This window comes from Phyllostomus discolor, chromosome 2, assembly GCF_004126475.2.
Source record: "Phyllostomus discolor isolate MPI-MPIP mPhyDis1 chromosome 2, mPhyDis1.pri.v3, whole genome shotgun sequence".
Taxonomy (NCBI): domain Eukaryota; kingdom Metazoa; phylum Chordata; class Mammalia; order Chiroptera; family Phyllostomidae; genus Phyllostomus; species Phyllostomus discolor.
Window position 1 is genome coordinate 167,071,830 of NC_040904.2, and position 16,871 is coordinate 167,088,700.

At 40.3% G+C, this 16,871-nt stretch overlaps 1 non-coding gene across 1 annotated transcript; it reads right to left on the reverse strand.

Annotated features, from left to right (window-relative positions):
• Window positions 1–16,009: 16,009 nt before the first annotated feature.
• LOC114514246 lies at window positions 16,010–16,112 on the reverse strand. Its single transcript, XR_003685972.1, has one exon. It is a non-coding gene; the product is annotated as a small nucleolar RNA SNORD16 (small nucleolar RNA).
• Window positions 16,113–16,871: the final 759 nt, after the last annotated feature.

Sequence of the window (16,871 nt, forward strand, 5' to 3'; positions counted from 1 at the left end):
TGTAACAGTTGAAAACAGTGAATTAGTTGTAAACACACTGCCGTGAAAAGATCTCCTGGAGGCACAGTAAGTTAAAAACTAAAAAAAAAAAAGGCACGTTGCAGAATAGGAAGTACAGCATGGTACCATATGTGTGTTTAAAAGTCACACACACACAAATGATGCAAACACACAGAGAAAACAAGTAGGTTATACCCCAAATTGATAACTGGTTTCTCTGGGGAGAGGACTGGGTCCAGGGTGAGGTGCACAGCATTGGCAGACTTTTCCTCTATCTCTATATAGGATAATTTATTCAAATATGTATGTGTAAAAGGAAAAAAAGGGACAGAAAAGAAATGCGTGATGCTGTTAAAAAATAAAAGGTGAACAGCGTGCAGTAAAGGTAAGTGGTACAAACATACCACACCGAAATCCACTGCCTCATTGGGTCCATAAAAGATCAAAGATTAGAAGAGAGTCCTCATGGTGGCATTATTATAATAAATTGGATGGTGTTTAAAGTGTAATATCTCCTGACTCCACCAGAAATGCAGTGCTGAGAAGCACTGGGAGCCAGATGATCTGGGTTCAAGGCCTGAGTCTGCATTTCTCTGTATCCTTAGGCTAACTTCTCGGGGCCTTACTGACCTTAGTCTATGGAGTGAAGGTAACAGTGACATACTTCACAGGGTTCTTCAAGGATTAAATGAGATAACACATAGGAAAAAATAGCAAAATCATGCCAACTGAGACTTATAAGTTGTTTGTGTTTACTCTTTTCTCATTCCTTCTTTCCCACTTCAGAGAATTTTTTCTCCCACACCTTTATGATGTCTGAGCGCCTCACCCCAAGGCACTGTTAAGTGAACAAGCCATTGGTCTTCAGGATAAGGTTTCCTGATGACAGACAGGCCTCTGTTATTTGAGTCTTTAGATTATGTACAGACAGAGCTTTTAAGCTTCAATAACCTGTATTCAGGTATTTTATTTATCTTAGGGAAGATATTTTATTTGATTCCATTTATAAAATATGCCCTTTTCCTGTGAAACCCACTTCTCATGCAAGAACTAAAATATCCAAATCAGGTAGGCCATTGAAAAGCCGAAAATAAAATTTAAATTTTTTGCATTTTAAATTAAGCTTATTTGTGGTCTTACTGAAATTTCAGGCTGCTCTGAAATTTCAAGAATCCAGTTATAAGCCTTTTAATGAAAAGGGTTATGAAAGTAATAAGAGAAACATTAATACTACCAATATAAGTAAACACAAGAAACACGAACAAATTAATAAATATAAGTTGCATGCACGCAGCACAATGTCACACTACACGATGTAACTATTTTCAATTACAGCCTCACCTTTGAAACACAGCCATGTCCTCTTCTGCTTTTGCTGGGTGTACATATGTTAAAAAGCTCAGGGACCTGAAGATTCCTGGTGTAGTAAATAAGAATCTAGTTTAAATTGTCTTGCAGTTTGAGTCCAGCAAGGATACATCTGAAGGAACCAATTCCAAGCACACAAAGCCCACAGCCCTCCCAAGCTCCTCCACCCTGTTAAACTGAGCTGTCATTTTAGAGCAGGGCGCCCATTGTTCACTTTCTCCTACTCTAATTAGACTTGACAGATTGCTCTTTCTAGCTAGACTGGCTATTACCAAGAACAGACAGAAGAGATGAGGCTGACCTTGTCATCGTGCCCTTGGGATTGGTGCCCCCTCCTCTCAGCCTAGCCCACAGACACTGAAATGCAGACCCAGCAGCTCAAATCTGTTCCCCTTCTCCTCCACCAGCCCCATTCTTCTATGGCCCCTGGCAGTCTCAGCACAAATGACTTTTCTTACTTTCAATACTGTGAAACTCAAACCCTCATAGGCTATGGGAGTAGAATAGTGTGCTCTAATATTTTTCATGTTAATGCTCTGACCTTGTATTTTTCTGCAAGCCTTGGGAACAAAGCAGACCAGCTTTGCTAAAGGGAAAGATATTGCAGTTGCCCCTGGAGCCAAGAAGTATTGATCACTAATGAAACAGGGCTCGGGAAACACTGAGACCCCTGCGCTACCTTCACGTGTCCCTTGCCCTGCTGCCCTCAGTTTCCACATCTGTAAAATGCCATAGATAATTCTTAAACCTTTGCCGTATTAAACACATGTTATAGTGGTATTACATAAGAATTAGATAATAAAACGATAGAGCTGGAAATGATCTTAGAGATCATCTACTCCAATATCTTCACTTGGAAGATTAAAAAACACAGGCCAAAAGAGGGAGGTGACATGAAATTAGTTCACAGACTTTAAACACCTGGCACTGAACAAATAGCCTGCTAATCAGCATTTTTCCAGTTATGCTATTCTTGACAATAAATCATATTGGCCAGGAAAGCAACTTTCTTTGGGAAAGAAGTTCTCCTTATCCAAGGACTATGTTTTCAGAAATGTTTCCCCTTACTGAGAATCCATGGTCTTGTAATAGAACCTGAGTCACCCAAAGCCACAGGACTCTCGTAGGCACAGTATGCAACTCCACAGGCTGGAGGCCTGGGGCCCTGCTACCTGAGTCTGGCCTCAAGAACTGTGAGCAGCCTGGCTAGTGTGGCTCAGTGGATTGAACACTGGCCTGAGAACCAAAGGTCGGCAGTTCGATTCCCAATTAGGGCACATGCCTGGGTTGTGGGCCAGGTCCCAAGTTGGGGGATGAGTGATATCTTACACATTGATGGTTCTCTCACTCTCTTCCCCTCTCTCTAAAAGTAAATAAATAAAATCTTTAAGAAAAAAAAAGAGCTGTGAGCAGGAGACACTGTTAGGAATTTCTTCTGGGAACAAATCTATTATTTCCCGGGTTGCAATGTAAACCTATTCATTTATTGTTAATTCACCTACTCATAAGCATTTATTAAAAGTTCATTTTTTCCCAGCACACCCAGGGGCTGATAAGACTGGTACAATGGATAGGATCCAGCCTTAAGGGGCCTCAGAAAGAGCCAGCAATGCAAACACTTATGTGCAGCTGGGCACTGGGGGTGCCAGGATGGAAGAAAGAGATGGTCAATTTTCCTTTGTTGGAATTTAAGGAATCAGAAAAACATCATAGTGGAGGTGGTACTTGAGCTGAGCTTTGGGAAGTAAAGGTTGTTTTCCAGGTGGAAGTGAGGTAAATAGATGGTATTCAGACAGAGAGTGAGCCCCGGGTTTTGAGGGCAAAAAGGATTTTGGCTTGCAAAGTATGAGGACAAAGATGAGATTGGAAATTTAGGTAGGAATCAGTGAAAATATTATATGACAAAGGAAAAGTCTGAATTTTATTGTGGCAGTTCATGGGAACCATTGGAAAGTTTCAAGCAGGAAAGTAGCATGATCCAAACTACATTTTGGAGAGGTGGCTCTGATGGCAGTGTGGAAGACTGACTGGGGAAGGGGTGGGAAGGAGCAAGACCCAAGGCAAAGAGACTGTCGGACTGCAAAACCCGAGGTGAGACAAGACAGCTGACCTGATCTCCTCAACAAGTCAAGGGGGAGGATCAAAGGAAGAGACTATTTTTGTTTCCTCTTGGAAACTATGTGCAATGTGTGGCCCTTGTTTGGATCCTAATTCAAACCAACCAACTGTAAAGAGAAAATTTGGAAGACAGAGTTTTAGATAATATTAAGGCATTCTTGTTAATGTTGTCAGGTGTGACTATGGTAATATAATAAAATAACATAGTGAAGTGTTTATGAGTCAGATGTCACAATGTCTGGATTTGCTATAAAATACGGTAGAAAGAATAGATGAATTAAATATGGCAAAAGGTTAATAATTATTAAATCTAGATGATGGAAATGTAGAGTTCATTATATTCTATGCATATTTGAAATTTTTCAAAATGAAAAGCTAACCTTTAATGCAAAGGGTAATGAGAACCTAAATTAAATAAGTTATAGTGAAAATGGAGAGGAAGACAGAACTATGAGAGAGAAGAAAGGCAGAATTAACAACACTCAGTGACTGGTTAAAACTGGTCACTGAAGTTGGGAGTCACAGTGACTTCTGGGTTTTGGTTTGGGTGCCTGGGTAGATGGAAAAGGGTCTACACTGTTGGGAATGTGGAATTGGAGTTTCAGTGAAGCATTGAGTTAGTGCTGTCCAGCAGGCAGTTGGACTCAAAAGTGTGAAGCTCAGGAGAGAGCCTGGGGCTGGTAGCGTGGATTTGTGAGCTGTCAGCTCACCAGCTCATAAGAAGTGAGTCAAACCATTGGAAGAGCATTGAAGGTGAGAAGGGAAGACAGCTGAGGAAGAAGTCCAAGGCATACTTACATTTAAGAGGTGGGGAAGAGGAAGAAATTGTGAAAGAGACTGAGAAAAAATGGCCAGAGGGGTATAAGGAGAAACAGGAAAAAATAATTTCTAATGAATCTGTCAAGAAACAATGGATCACACCTCACGGTATGTCTCAGTTGGTCGGGTGTTGTTCAGCAAACAGAAAGGTTGCCAGCAGGTTCAGTCCCCCATCAGAGTGTGTATTAGAGGCAACTAATCGATGTTTCTATCTCCCTCTCTTTCTCCCTCCCTTTCCTTCTCTCTAAAAATAAATAAATAAATATATTTTTTAAAAAGAAACAATGGGTCGAGAGAGCAAATGCCCCAAGTTAAGACATGAAACCCAATGGATTCAGCATCTAAGTGACAACTACCAAAGAACTTTCAGGAGAGTGTAATATGCTAAAAGTGAATGAGGGGAGAGTAGTGAAGCCTGGAAGATGGGGGAGGGCTGGACTGCATGTTCCTCACAGGAAGAGGGAGTTGGCGGGGAGGGGCTAGCAATGGTTGGCAAATGGGCAAGCTCTGAGTCCAGTGGGATGACCAATGGCCTCTGCTCAACAGAGCTCAGTAGAAGTGGATCGCTGAGCAGGGATGGGAGGGGGGCTGAGGGAAACTTACAAATTTCAGTCAGTTAAGGCAAGGAGGAGGAGGAGGGTAAAGAGGTTAAGAATATAGGGATGGTACAAATGAAACCATTCCAGAGGGCACCGTGGAGAGCGTTTACAAGAATGCCAGGAGTGTATGAGAATCTGGAGGGCAGAAGTGTATTCTTTTGACCTCTGGCTGGTGTACCTTCACAACCTCTTCACTGGTCTTCCACATACAGTTTTCTCCACTCCATGTCATCTTGCAGGTATTAAATCTGGAAAGCATGGCCTTTCTCATGTCAAACTCTTGCCCCAAAACTTTCATTAGCTGAATTAAGTAAAATACAGATTTTGAAAGCCCTTCCATAATCTGATCCCAACCTGCCTGATCGTTTTGGGTTTGTTTGCTTGTTTTGTTCTGTTTGCTTTTTCATGAATCTTCCTTCAAGAACGCCAGGCTACTCACTATTCTCTGGACATATTAATTACATAAAGTACAGACAAAGTTTGAGACGTGTCTAGCATATATATGTTAGTTTTTAGATACTGAACTATATGATCCCCCTCCAACCATTGCGTGCGGTTTTCTTTGCCCTAAAATCTCTTTTCACATTTCTCCATGTCATACGGGAAGATCAGCCCAGGTGTCACCTGCTCGAGGAAGTCTTTCTTGGGAAGCCTGAGAAGGCTGGGCTGTGGGTACCCTTGTCTGGGCTTCCTGCAGCACCCCCACCTTGCTTGACACTCAGCCTATTTGGGCACTTATATGTCTATTTCTCTCATTAGAGTATAAGTTTCCTGAAAACCAAGGCTGTTTTTCAGTTTGTTTTAACGAGCACAATACATGCTACTATATATAGTTAAAAATATATATGTATAAGTGTGTGTGTGTATATATATATTTATAAAACAGAACTTTGTTCCCTTTTCTCTTTTCTTTAACTGCATTTTTATATCATGTGTGATAATGTTTTCTTACGTGATATTCTCACTCTACTCCTGGATGGCAGTGGACATTATTTTTGTCACCCCAGGGTCCATTCCTGTTCTTCTGGCAAAAGGCCTGATTTTCTTTGCTAATTCTCTGCTCTTGGTCTTTGTGATCTGGATGGGGCTCCTCCCACCCATTGCCCTCCAGGGTGGAGGACAAGGCACACACCTAAATCAGCCAGTTATTGTCCATTCCTGAGGCCTCACTGATTGGTTTAGGTGAGCATGAGCTCTAAGCCTTCCCAATCCCAGCAAATCACAAGACTTTCTTCAGAGTTACTGGAAGAGGGGTTCTCTTCTCTTTCTCTTTCTGCCGGACATGGATGGAGTGAATAGGAGGGCAAGGCTGCTGTAGTCATTTTGATGCCTCAAGGAACAAGCTTGTTTGAGAACGAAAGCTATATTGGAGAGAAAACAAGCAAGAGAAAGAGAGATGGAAACAGACTCCTAGTGATGGAAATAGAGCTGAATTCAGCCATGAATTCAGGGAGGAAAAAAAACACCAAACTATTGCTCGTCAGTTTGTGTTAGGTTTTCTGTAATTTGCAACAAAACCATCTTAACTGATATAACATTTATGGATATCTAGTACATTGCTTGACACATGAGGCACATTCAATGACTTGTATGTTTAATGGATAAATAAATTGTTGTGAGGAATAGCAATTATTTACTTCTATAGGACAACTTGGCAATATGTACCGACAGCCTTAAAAAAGATTATCTGAATATACTTAATGCCACTGAACCATATACTTAAAGATGGTTAAAATGGTGAACTTTATGTTATACAGGGGTTGGCGAAATTAGGTTTACAGTTGTGAGCGACATTCTTTTGAGTTAATAAAGCTATTGTAACAATCATAACCTGTATGTCTTTTTCATTTGAACATCTGTAAATCTACTTTTACCCACCCCTGTATATTTTATCACAATAAAAAATAAGTAAAGAAAAAGGTCATCATCAGACCAGAAATTAAGGCTTATAGTCCAGTTGGTACATGAAAACATAGGGTAGGAAAGCTTGCTGCACTTGACCAGCAATACTAGTAATTATTCTCTACTGTTAAAAATGTATCATAGGACAACAAGTGCTGGCAAGGATGTGGAGAAAGGGGGACTCTTTTGCACTGTTAGTGGGAACACAGATTAATGCAGCCACTGTGGAAAACAGTATGGAAATATCTCAAAAAATTAAAAATAAATCTGCCTTTTCAGCCAGCAATCTCTCTTCTTGGAATATATCCAAAGGAACCCAAAACAATAATTTGAAAGAACATAAGCACCCCTATGTTCATTGCAGCATTATTTACCATCACCAAGATGTGGAAGCAACCCAAGTGTCCATCAGTAGATTAGTGAATAAAAGAATTATGGGACATTTACACAATGGAATACTACTTGACCGTAAAAAAGAAGAAAATTTTACATTTGTGACAGTATGGATGGACTTGAAGAATATTATGCTAAATGAAATAAGCCAGTCAGAGAAAGACAAATACCATATGATTCCACTCGTATGTGGAATCTAATAAACAAACTGAACTAACAAGGAAAATAGAGACAGACTCATAGATAGAGAGCGGGATGACAGCTATTGGGGTGGGGAGGTTAGCAGGTAGAGGGATCGAGCAAAAATGAAAAGGACTCATGGACATGGACAACAGTGTGGTGATTGCTGGGGGGAAGGGGTACAAGGGGACTAAATAGTACTGGAAAAAATACAATAAAATAAGAAAGAAAAAACTAAAAAAAGAAATGTATTACAGGGAAATAACTAAATAAGTATACAAAGTATGTTTATCTGAGCATTATTTATAACATCAATAGGGATTAGCTAATAAAATTATGATACATTCAAATAATTGAATATTGTAGAGTCATTAAAATGATTAAATAGATTTATATATAACTTTTTATGAATATACATATCAGATGTTAGAAATATTGGAATTATATTAATGTCAAATTATTTCACAAAAATAAGGCAAAACTTCTTATAAGATTTATGAATTGGAGCCAAATGGTTGGAAGGAAGGACACCACTTAGTAACTGGTAGGTGATAAACTGCTCACTCAGAAAGAACATCCTGTGTTTCATTGAATTTTAGATACCATTGGTAGTAAGATGCTTCCTGGTTTCAGGGCTGTTAAAAAGTGAGAGTATATATCATAGAAACAACCAAATATAATACATTTAGGGGAAGAAAACTATGTGTGGACATGAGTGGGACAGAGGCAAATGGGACATGAAAATGATTGGGTAAGGCATACTCAAGAACAAGTGTTTTAAGGTTTATAGAATAAAATTATTTCACACCTAGTGAAAAGAAGCTAGAGAAAGGTTTTGGGGAGCGGGCTATAAAATGGGCACAGAAACGTGCACTGAAGGTTAATTTTGTAACTAAACTGAAGGAAGCAAGCAGCTCTCCAGCTAATTTGGGTAACAGTGAGTGTTAATTCACCTCCATTTGTGAGGTTTCTTCCTCTATTTTTGCTTAAGTAGAAGCCAGGCTTGTAATTTTAGTTTCCCCCTCCCCTGTTTCAAGAAGGGGTTTGACAGCTGGCGAGGGATAAAAAGGCATGGGAGCAATGAATGGCTAGTACTCAAGGAGAAGGATTATACTGTATGTCTAGAGAATATAGGGAACTCAAGACTTCCTCTAAGGAGTGTTCTGTATCACTTCCATCTTATGCAAAGCTTTCAGTGAGCATTATTCTGTTACAAAACTACTTCTATCCAAGCAGCCTCACAAGTTAGGAATCTGACCAGCTGTTCATTAGGAAGTGGGTTAAAAAATGTCAAGCATTCCCTCTCCCTCACCCTCTCCGCCTCCCTGTCACAGATTTCAGTGCTTAGCAATACACCATATATATGCTGTTTACTCACAAAGTCTGTTCCTTATTTTCAGTTATTTCTGTCTTCTGTAACATGGAAAGCATTAGGGAAGACAAATTGCTCTTAGTTATTACTGACTCATAGTGAGTTCAAGCCAGGAGCCCAGGGCCACTGCCTCCAGCAACTGCTGCATCTAAAGCATCATCTTAGGGTCCTACTACTTGATATGATTACTGACCGCAGACAGAGGGACTTAAAAAGCCACAGGTGTAGCTCTAGGCAAAATGCATTGGTAAATAAATTTACCTCATAGGATGTCAAGTCTAGAAGGAAACCTAAAGAACATATAAGCCCTGAAATTTCTAATCTTTTATAGGCAACAAACTCACATTAGGAGCTTTTGAAACATCTCAGATAAGGTCTCAGGTTATGTTTTTTTCAAAAAGCTTCACAGGAAATTCTGCTGTACATTAAAGCCTGAGAATCACTGTTCTAAACCTATTCCTCTTATTTTACAGATGGTAACCTGGGGCCCAGAGAGCCTGCTGGCTTGCCCAAGATCACATACCTGGTTAAAAGCAGAACTGAGACTAGAACTCAGACCTCCTGATTCCTGGCCCAGGATCTTAATTCTCACACTAGCATCCTGTCCCACTGACCCCCATATATTTACTATTATTCCTTCCTAGTACATTTCAAAATATATAGTTTAACCATTGGTTATTTAACCAAATCATAGTTTCAAATTCAAGTCTAGCATTTTTTAAAGAACCAGTCACAAAAGACCATGTACTGTATAATTCCATTTATATTGAAATGTCCAGAACTATTAATTCCATAGTGAGAGTGATCATTAAATTACCAGGAGCTATAGGGAGGGGATGGAAAAGGTTTTCTTTTTAGGGTAATGAAAATATTCTAAAATTAATTGTGCCCTGGCCAGTGTGGCTCAGTTGGTTGGAGTATCATCTCATAGACCAAAGGGTCGAGAGTTCTATTCCCCATCAAGACACATACCCAGGTTTCGAGTTCGATGCTTTGTCGGGGTGTATACAAGAAGGCAGCCAATCAGTGTTTCTCTCTCACATTGATGTCTGTCTGTCTGTCTGCCTCTTTCTCCCTGCTTCTGTCTCTGGAAGCAATGAAAAAAATATCCTCAGGTGAGGATAAAAAAATTAATTGTGATGATTGTACAAGTCTGTGGAGATACTAAAACAACATCGAATCATATGCTTTTAAAAAGTGAATTATATGGTATATAAATTATATTTCAATAAAGCTGTTTAAAATCTAGCACTAACTTCTCACTGGATTCTGAAAACTAATTTAAAACTTTTATTTCTTTCATTCTTCAACACTTCTCTAAAAGTACAGTCTCCAAATGAGTCTTATTCTTAAGTTTCAATTCCTACTTAGGTCCATTTCCCAGCAGTCTGCACCCCAACAACAGATTAATCTTTCCAGAGCTTAGTCTGGCATTTAGGATCCTTGCTATTCATACCCCCAGGCTCTGTGCCTTTTCCAAGATTGTTCCCTTCACAGAGAAGGCCAATTTGTGTGTTCAAGGCCCATGCCACCTCTTCAAGGGCCTTTCCTCTCCACCAAACCGGAAGTGGCCTGCCTCCCAGCATAGAAATGGTGACTTTTTGACCAAATGTTTTGATATCACGTAAAAAGGATCATCAGCCTTCCAGCTTGAAATCTTTGGGCCCTTACCACCCATTAGTGACCCCTTTCAGTAAGTTAATGCCACATTTAATTTTTCTTATTTCAGCACCCCAGTCTAGCATCAAATTCTGTATCTGTTGTTTTGTTTGCTTGTTTTTTACTTTCTTCTGCCCATTACGCTATCCCTTATTGCCTTTTCCCTACTCTCTCACTCCCATCCCTCTTCCTGCCTCCCCCCTTCCAATTTGGCTGACTCTTGCTAAGTATTAGGACTCCGGGAAAATGTATCCTTTCTGGGAAAGCTTCTCTGACACCTCCCCTCACCCTTAGAATGGTGGCCAAACTAAAGTACTGTAATGGCAAAGGAAGTATAGAGAAACAGGTAAATTTAAAAAGTATTAAGGAGACAAAATTGGTAGAATTTGTTGATGTGAAATAAATGTAAAAATAAATCATAAAGCCCTGCCTGGTATGGCTCAGCAGATTCAGCACCAGCCTGTGAGCCAAAGGGCACCAGTTTGATTCCCAGCTGGGAAGAATGCCTGGGTTGCAGGCCTGGCCCCTGGTTTGGGAGCATGCAAGGGGCAGCCAACTGTTGTTTCTCTTATATATCGATGTTTCTCTCCCTCTCTTTCTCCCCCCATTCCCCTCTCTTTGAAAATAAATAAATTTTTAAAAAGATTAAAAATAAATAAATCATAAAGATCAAACTGAATAAACAGTGACTTGGGAACAAGAATTGGTAACAATTTAGAGTAACTTCATAGTATGTTTTTCCAAGCTTTATGTCATCTAAAAATTTAATAAGATAGATGAATCCTCTCTATCCTGCCAAACACATCCCTTTCCTAATATTGCTTTATTGATCCAAGGCGTTTAATGACTCCTTGCTAATGCACCAAGCCTAAACTCTGCTTTGCTTCAAAGGTCCTCAGAGCTAGTCCAGCCCTTCCCATTGGCTCCCCCCAGCTGTGGCCAGGCTGGCTGCTTCATCCTCCTGCACAGGTCTTGCTCACTCCTGTTTCTAGTGCTGTTTTGACCCCCTTGCCTGGGTAGTCCTTTCCCTACACACATCTCAGGGACCATTCAAAACTCAGCTACATGAAATCCTGCCTGCCAGCTCTATGCTTCCCTGTGCCTCTGAACTCCTGAAACATTCATAGTTGATAGCATCCAATTTAGCACTTAATTATATGTGCTCATCTAACATAGTTTACAGCTGTTTTAATGTGAGTTAGTCATGTTTCCCCAACTAGATTATAAATTTATTGAGGGTGGGAACCATGAATTATATTCTTTAAGATCCTAAATTCTGGTATCAAACTATGCTCAAATCCCAGGTCTTCAGCTTGTTAGCTATGTGACATTAGACAAATGGCTTAATTTCTCTATGACTTAGTTCCTAATATTTAAAAAGGAGATAATAAAAAGACCCATCTTATATGGGGTGGCTGTATGACTACATGAAGCAGTTCATGTGCAGTGCCCAGCAGATGCCTGACACATTGTAAGAACTCAATAAACATTAGCTATTACTATATATTATCTCTTATATTACTTAGCATATCATTGAACATTGAGTAGATGCCTAAAAATTATTTTTGGTTGGTTTAGTAGGTTGCATATGCATCTCTTTTAGATGTCTAAAAGAATCTGAGCCCTGGCCAGGTAGCTCAGTTGGTTAGACCATCATCCAGATCACCAAGGTTGGCAGTTTGATCCTGGCACATACGAGAACCAACAATGAATACATAAGTTAAGTGGAACAGCAAATCGATGTTTCTCTTTCTCTCTCCCTTCCTCTCTCTCTCTAAAAATTAATAAGTGAAAATTTTAAAAAAAGAAGCTGGCACTGACTGATGTCGCTCAGTTGATTGGGTGTTATCCCACAAAGTGAAGGGTCGCTGATTTGATTCCCGGTCAGGGCACATGCCTGGGTTGTGGCCTGGTCGGGGCGCATGTGAGAGGCAACCTATCAATGTTTCTCTGACACATACATGTTTCCCTCCCTCTCTTTCTCTCTCCCTTCTCTTCTCTCTAAGAATAAATAAAAATAAATAAAATCTTTTTTAAAAACCTGAAACTCTTGTGTTTGGGCATAAAGGGTGCGTTTGTACAGACGATAATTATTTCTAAACGTTTGTCAGGACAATCTTACTTTCCAAGTTTTGAAGAGGATCTTATCATTGCTTTCATCTGTTCCATCACCTGGGTCCTGGGGCCCAGTGAGGAAATCAAGAGGATTATCTCCTTCACTTCCTAAGGAAACAAGGGATGGGCATTAAATGGCAAGATAGAATTCAGGTGCCTCGAGTATTCTGGGTGCCAAGTACGAGTTGTCTGCTAAGAGTCTCCATTTGTGTAGTTTTCTGTGTTTGATTGTATAAACCTCAAAAAAACAAACATAAATTGGCTTGTTGGTAGCTGAGGCGACAGTATGTCTAGTAAAGTACAATACAATAATCAAGGTGTGAAGATAATTAAAGACCCAAGACAGAGCTCTAGACACACACTATTATTATATTTTATAATATACCAATTACCATGTATGCCCCTCCCCCAGTATGCTACAAATGAAATGGCTTCAACCTCTTTATCTGGAAGAGTCTAAGCCTGAGTCCAAGTAGTCCCTGGAAGCATCCTGGTAAAATCTTGGGACTCAGATTGCTATAGAGAAAATAAATTATCATTATGGGGAAGGAATAGGAGACTATAGCAGCTGCTACTGCCTAGACAGTCACCCATACCATCACAAAAGATCACAGAATGTGAATTGCTTGGTAAAAAAAAATTCTTTGTTTTTTTTCCTCTTCTTTTACATTTAAGTGTCATATTTTCCAAATGAAAGATTAAAATGTAAGGGCTGATTGGAAAATGGAACTGATTTATTTACTTTAGGATGTGAAGATGCAAGGCACCGTAGCTAGAAGGCAATTGCACTGAATCCCAATCCCACCTGCTGCTGATGGTTCCCTTTGTCCAGCACCTCTTAAAGTGATGGATGAGAGGCCACAGCTGTTGTGCAAGGTGCGAATCATATGCATTTATGGTCAGAGGCTAGAGATTTCAGGAGAAGAGTGAGCACACCTGGCATCTAGCTTGGTTCCGTCACCAACCTGGTGTTGCCTCTTTGGATAGGTCACTGAACTTTTCTGGCCCAAGTTTCCTCATCAGTAAGATGAGAGTGAGAAACAGGGATATTGTCTCTAAAGCTCTTTAAGTCCTGGTATCTTATGATTCTGTTGAGTCGAAGAAAATCTATGCATTATTCTGCACTTTAGATTACTATTTCCCATCCACCTTTCTCTCTCCCCTCCTCCCCTTTCTCCCCTCCAAACCTTCCCAGCAGTCACACCATGTCCCCTTCTCCCTTTGATTTCAGTTCAGGATTTCAAAAATATTTCCAAGCCTAAAAATATTGGTTACAATGATGTGCTCCTTATAATTTTTCCCACTGTTGTTGTCTAGAAAGCATTTAGTGGAATTTGAATTAAAATTTGTACTTTCAAATGAACAGAGTGGATGCTGACACTGAATGGCTAGCTGTGGAACTGTCTCAGGGCAATTTCCGTACATGAGCTGAGCAGTAGTTCCACACAAAGCTAATGAATATACTGCTTCTCTATCTCCCTTAAAATGGTTCCGGAGAATGAGGATTTCTCTAAAGTCTCCATAATTGTTCTAAACCATACTAGGTCTTTCAATACTGTCCTCTGATGTAATTTCTAAGCAGGCAGTCAGCATGAAAAAGGACTAGGTCAGCTTTCTTTGTGTGTCAGTGCTTGGCAGCGCAGCTCCTTTGGGATGTCTCCTGGCATCCACCCAGCCTAGCTATCAACAATAAAAGCTTCTCTTTGTGCTTCCAGTAAGTCATAAATAAATCTCCTCCATCCCACCTGTTTTCTGAGAAGAGCTTCAGTGTGTCCTTTACTTTGGGTTAAAAAAAGAGACATGATTGCTGCTTTAAATGTCCACTAAGCAATAGTTTCTTTTCATTGTTTCCCTACTCCCAACATTTAGATGTGTAATTTGAGTTACAGTCCCTTTGGTGGCCAGGTTCTGAGGCTGGACTGCTTTCCCACTTTATGCTAATTGCCTTTTTGAAGCTGCTCAGTCCTAAGCAATCCTCCTGTGCATGGAAAGTGTTCGTTGTAGAAGAAGGGCTCGTTACCTGAGCAGCCAGGAAGGCATACCCTCTACCGGGACAACACCACACAAGGAGCTGGGGCAGTGACCTACCTGGCAATGGCTTCAAGAACTCTAGTAAACATCCCCAAAGGGTGAGAAGGCCAGGACTATTGGCCTCTGAGGGAGTACCAGGCACCAGACCGGTATTAAAGGAAGGACAAAATAGAGTTCCTGTTTAGCTAAACAAGAAAATAGTCAATCTCAGTTGCAGCCCAATAGTCAATCTCAGTTGCAGCCCAAACAGGTTGGATTTCTTAAACACCTTTCATGAAAAACCTCCACTGAAATATTAAGCCTCACATTACTGTTCTAAGGTAAACATTAATCCTATTTTCCAGCAAAATGTACACTGAGGTCAAGAACATTATTTTCTACTGAAGTCAATATTGGAATTAAAGAGATCTGCTGAATTCATTCTCCATACTATATAAGTGAGTCATTCCAGCTGATTTAACATTGAGGTCATAGGAGCAACATGTTTCCTGCGGCATTAAAAATGAAAGAAGGGGTTTTTCCTCCCTCTATCACATTCCACCGGCCAAGTAAGGGGCCCAGAAGGACCACAAGTTAATATTACCAAAGAAAATCTCCTTCAATCCCTATAAAGGGAATAGATTTCTGTGTTTGTCCATACTTCCTTGTCTTGTAATGCAAAACTCTGCAAGAAAACTTTGCACACATTCCCACAATTCAGACAGATTTTTACATGATCTTTTTTAAAAAAGATTTTCTTTTTCTTTTTTTTAAGATTTTATTTATTTTTAGAGAGAGAAGGGAGGGAGAGAGAGAGAGAGAGAGAGAGAGAGAAACATCAATGTGTGGTTGCTGGGGGTTATGGCCTGCAACCCAGGAATGTACCCTGGCTGGGAATCGAACCTGTGACACTTCGGTTCGCAGCCCGAGCTCAATCCACTGAGCTACGCCAGCCAGGGCTAAAAAAGATTTTCTTTATTTATTTTTAGAGAGAATGAAAGGGAGGGAGAAAGAAAGGGAGAGAAACATCAACTGGTTGCCTCTCGTATGCACCCCAACCTGCCCAACCAGGGACTGAACCTGCAACCCAGACATGTGCCTTGATTGGAATCAAACCGGCAACTTTTTGCTTTGCAAGACAATGGCCAACCAACTGAACCACACTGGTCAGGACAATATGACCTTTTTAAAAGTTATAAAATATTTTATATAAGCATAAGATATAAGTAATATAAAATACTTTTTTTTTTTTGCTCAGTAAGAATTTTTGTCACCCGCCCTGGCTGGTGTAGCTCAGTGGATTGAGCACAGGCCTGCAAACCAAAGTGTCACCAGTTCAATTCCCAGTCGGGGCACATGCCTGGGTTGCGGGCCAGGTCCCCAGTGGGGGGGTGTGAGAGGCAACCACACATTGATGTTTCATTCCTTCTCTTTCTCCTTCCCTTCCCCCCTCTCTAAAAATAAATAAAATCTGTAAAAAGAAAAACAGAATTTTCATCACCCTTCTGAACCAGCTTACTGACAGCAGGCAACTGTCGCTGAGAACAGAGTAAGATGCAAATTGTGACATCATAGCAAATAAAATTCATTTTAAATCATAATAATAAAACCAGTGCTCATGAACCCACCACTATCTCAAGAGGTAGATCACGAAGCTCCCTGTGGTTTCCCTGTATGGCATCCCCTGTCTCCCCCACAGAAGAATGTGCTTCTCATTGTCTTGCTTTTCTTGATATCTTTGTTACATATATATGCATCTCTGGACAAAAGTGTTTAGTTCTCCTTGCTGTCTGTATTAGTTTGCTAGGACTGTTATAACAAAGTACCACAAACTAGATGCCTTAAACAATAGAAATTTATTGTTTCACAGTTCTGGAGGTTAGAAGTCCAAGATCAAAGTGTTGGAAGCGTTAGTTGCTTCTGAGAACTGTGAAGGAACAAGCTATTCTAGGTCTTGCTCCTTGACTTGTGGATAGCCATCATCTCCCTGTGTCTATTTGTATCATCTTCCTTCTTAGCACGACTGTCTCTGTGTTCAAATTTCCCCTTTTTATAAGACACTAGTCATTGGATTAGGGCCCATCCTAACGACCTCACTTTAACTTGGTTACCTCATTAGAGACATAGTCTCTAAATAAGATCACATTCTGTAGCACTGGAGGTTAGGACATCAACATATGAATTTTAGAGGGACATAAATCCACTCATTAAACTGTCACAAATAGGGTCCCCAGGGAAGTAGACTCTGAGACGGGGTTTAGCATGTGCAATATTTATTAAGGGATCAACATCTGGGAAAGAGAAGGTATGGAAGCAGGATCAGGCAGACAAATGTG